Here is a 4,531-nt window from a genome sequence, read left to right as displayed (position 1 = left end):
AGCAAGTCCCTGCCTCTGTTAAACAAACCAACAAGCAAAGACAATGATGCTGTATTACAATGTAAGCCCTAAAACTCAAAGTTTATATACTGACATCTAGACTCTATACTATATTTCTTTGGACTTTCAAAACAGAAAACTTTTCACTGAAGCTTTGATAGCAGAAAGAATGACATCAAAGTAGAAGTAGGCTAGCCGTGCGCAGCCACACAACTTCTTAAAAATCATGTTTGTGAGATGACATGAAGTTCTGTTGATTTTTCTGCTGTAAAAAGATTGACCTAGGTCTTTAAGTTAATTGCAGCAACCAGATGATGAGTTAAATAAAATTTTAAAAGTAATTATATTTTTTCACACAGCTAATTTTTCCAAGGGATGCAGGATAGATTTACAAATTGTTTTGACCAGGTTTGTCAGCGAGAAATCGGGCTTCTTTCGAAGGAGGATCAAGCTGTACTCTGTTTAGTGTTGCTTACTTTTTATGAAACACATATTTCCAGTTAATTGTTATAGGTATGTTTTAGCTAATTTGGAAGTTGATAAGTGTTCTTTTTGAAAGAATGAAAGTATAAATTTGAATGTCAAATTAGTTTAAATAGTTAATCTATAATTCATCCTGGATTGTTTTATGATTCTATAATGCTTAAAAACTTAAAAAAGCATTATTTATTAGGTAGGTACCATTTTTACAAATCATTCAATTTTCTGCACTTTTTACATTACCAACTTTAATTTTAGGCATATTGTGGTATGTCAACATCAAACCAAGTAGGACTTCTTTCCTTCTATGCTATTTAAAAAATAAAAGTTCTGCTTTCTGCCCGTGGATGCCGCCGAAGAAGCATCGTTAAAGTCTCTCTTCTCCCTGCCGTCATGTCTAAGTCAGAGTCTCCTAAAGAGCCCGAACAGCTGAGGAAGCTCTTCATTGGAGGGTTGAGCTTTGAAACAACTGATGAGAACCTGAGGAGCCATTTTGAGTAATGGGGAACGCTCACGGACTGTGTGGTAATGAGAGATCCAAACACCAAGCGTTCCAGGGGTTTTGGGTTTGTCACATATGCCACTGTGGAGGAGGTAGATGCAGCTATGAATGCAAGGCCACACAAGGTGGATGGAAGAGCTGTGGAAACAAAGAGAACTATCTCAAGAGGAAATTCTCAAAGACCAGGTGCCCACTTAGCTGTGAAAAAGATATTTGTTGGTGGCATTAAAGAAGACACTGAAGAACATCACCTAAGAGATAATTTTGAACAGTATGGAAAAATGGAAGTGATTGAAATCATGACTGACCGAGGCAGTGGCAAGAAAAGGGGCTTTGCCTTTGTAACCTTTGACGACCATGACTCCGTGGATAAGATTGTCATTCAGAAATACCATACTGTGAATGGCCACAACTGTGAAGTTAGGAAAGCCCTGTCAAAGCAAGAGATGGCTAGTGCTTCCTCCAGCCAAAGAGGTCGAAGTGGTTCTGGAGACTTTGGTGGTGGTCATGGAGGTGGTTTCGGTGGGAATGACAACTTCGGTTGTGGAGGAAACTTGAGTGGTCGTGGTGGCTTTGGTGGCAGCCGTGGTGGTGGTGGATATGGTGGCAGTGGGGATGGCTATAATGGATTTGGTAATGATGGAAGCAGTTTTGGAGGTGGTGGAAGCTACAATGATTTTGGCAATTACAACAATCAGTCTTCAAATTTTGGACCCGTGTAGGGAGGAAATTTTGGAGGCAGAAGCTCTGGCCCCTATGGCGGTGGAGGCCAATACTTTGCAAAACCATGAAACCAAGGTGGCTATGGCGGTTCCAGCAGCAGCAATAGCTATGGCAGTGACAGAAGATTTTAATTAGGAAACAAAGCTTAGCAGGAGAGGAGAGCCAGAGAAGTGACAGGTAAGCTACAGGTTACAACAGATTTGTGAACTCAGCCAAGCACAGTGGTGGCAGGGCCTAGCTGCTACAAAGAAGACATGTTTTAGACAAATACTCATGTGTATGGGCAAAAAACTCGAGGACTGTATTTGTGACTAATTGTATAACAGGTTATTTTAGTTTCTGTTCTGTGGAAAGTGTAAAGCATTCCAACAAAGGGTTTTAATGTAGATTTTTTTTTTTTTTTTTGCACCCATGCTGTTGATTGCTAAATGTAATAGTCTGATCGTGACGCTGAATAAATGTCTTTTTAAAATAAATAAATAAATAAATAAAATAAAAGTTCTATGGGATTCTAAGTTTTAAAATATTTCTCTCAGGGCTAACATTACACATATATAGGATTTGTTCATTAATTTATTTGATATTCATCCCAATAAACAGCCACTGACTATAAACCACTGAGCTAAGTCATGGTGAGGTTACAAAGATGAATAAAATATAGCCCTGCTCCATGGAGAGTGCACTCATTGAGCTAACTACTTTGCAGGGATTCAAAATACAATGGTTTAAATAAGATTAGGTTGGTGCAAAAGTAATTGCGGTTTTTGCCCTTACTTTTAAATGGCAATTACTTTTGCACCGACCTAATAGATACATGTCTCTTCTCATTATAGCAATCCCTAGGACCAGCAACCTGGCAATAAGAAAGTGACCTGGAAATTGGGTATATCATTTCTGCCCACATCTCATTGGAATGAATTTTGTACCACAGCTATACTGGAAATATAATCTCTAACTGGTAGCCAGGTACCCAACTAGAATTTAGGGATTTCATTACCGAAAAGAAGAAGAACACAGCAATTAAAGAGATCGAATCGTTAACAGATGTAGCAACATGGAAGAATCTCAAAAACATTATGCTAAGCAGAAGTCACAAAAGGTTGAAAGTCAGCCATTTTCAGTGGTTGTTTATTGGGATGAGTATCAAATAAATTAATGAACAGATTCCATGTATGTGTAATGTTAGCCCTGAGAGAAATACTTTAAAACTTAGAATCCCATAGAACTTTTATTTTTTAAATAACATCGAACAAAATAGGTCCTACTTGGTTTGGTGTTGACATACCATAATATGCCTAAAATTAAAGTTGGTAATATAAAAAGTGCAGAGAATGGAATGATTTGTAAAAATGGTACCTATACAATAAGTTACGCTTTTTAAAGTTTTTAAAAAACTTAACCTTAATCCTGTGTGATTCCAGATGTATGAAACTCAAGGCAAGGCAAAACTCCAGTGTAGCAGGAATATCATTGCCTGAGACCTAGGTCTTGAGGAGCACAAGGAAACTCTTTTTGGGGTGATGGAAATGTTTGAGATCTTGATTGTGGTTACATGACTATACAATTATCAAAACTCATTGAACTTAACACTTACAGTGAGTTATCATTGTGGCTGCTGCTGTTATTATTGCCTTGAGTTCACAGAATTTCAAGGGGGTTAAAAAAATCACTGGTTAAATTTGGAATTCTTGAGCCCCCCCCAAAAAAATCTAACATAGCTTTATTTTATTTAGAGTCCTTTTTGTTTTTTAAACCTTGGCGAGTATGTGTTTGAATTAAGATAATTTGCAATGACTGTTATACAAACAACTCCGAAGCTCAGTAGATTAACTGAGAAATAAACAGAATAAAAGATGTATTTCTCACATCTGTCACAGCCTCTCTGGGTGGTGGGTTGGGCTTCTGTCCTGCCACAGCAATTAGGGTTCTAGCTTCTTCCGTCTAGTGAATCCACTGCCTTCTGGGGCCTGAGAGTCGTCTGGGATCCTGGAATCATCTGCTAGATCTTCTGCACCAATGAGGAGGGTAGGGGAACAGTGGGTCTCATGAGATTTAGGGGTCAGGCCTAGAAGCGGCACACATACCTCTACAACATTTGAATGGCCCAAATGGGTCGCATGACCACACCTAGAGGTGCACCTGGAAATGTAGTCTTCTTATGTGCCCAGGGTGAGAAGGAAATGGTTAGTGAATATAACCTTGTGGCTATGTCTATCATTAAAAGTTCAGTTCCTGTCTTTGCAACATAATAGTTGATTGAATTTGGGAAAGTGTCTAGGCCTCAGGTTAGTTTGTTTGTTTTTATTTCTAAAATGATGGCATAAATGATACCTACCAAGCAGGGCTGTTATGCGAATGAAATGAGATTATTCATGTAGAGTGCATAATAGAGGGCCTAACACAGAGCAGGCACATCGAATTTCCTGTCTGATTCTCCTTGCATGAGGAGCAGACTGATTTAATCACTGTGGTTTTATAATATACTTTAATATTTAATTGGGCTAGTCTTTTACCAGTTTTCTTTTTTGTTTGTTCATTTGTTTGTTTTAATGTACCTTATTTTACAGAGCAGTTTTAGGTTGAAAGAAAATTTGAGTGGTAGACACAGAGATTTCCCATATCCCCCATCCCCATATGTACCCAGCCTCCCCTACTGTCAACATCTCGCACAACATCTCCCACCAGAATAATGCATCTGTTACCTCTATGAACCTACATTGACACAACATTATCCAGTCCTCTTTTAATAAAATAAACACTTTTTGAGATGGCTTTTTCTTCCAGGAGAACTACTGTGTAACTTTTTCCCCCTCTGAAAGTGTGTCT

General features: G+C 38.4%; 1 pseudogene; it reads left to right on the top strand.

Moving 5' to 3' along the window:
• Positions 1–812: 812 nt before the first annotated feature.
• Positions 813–2,110, top strand: LOC102137945 (heterogeneous nuclear ribonucleoprotein A1-like; annotated as a pseudogene).
• Positions 2,111–4,531: the final 2,421 nt, after the last annotated feature.

This window comes from Macaca fascicularis, chromosome 9 (genome assembly GCF_037993035.2).
Source record: "Macaca fascicularis isolate 582-1 chromosome 9, T2T-MFA8v1.1".
Lineage (NCBI taxonomy): Eukaryota > Metazoa > Chordata > Mammalia > Primates > Cercopithecidae > Macaca > Macaca fascicularis.
Note: the sequence above shows the minus strand (reverse complement) of the source record. Positions and strands in the feature narration are given on the sequence as shown.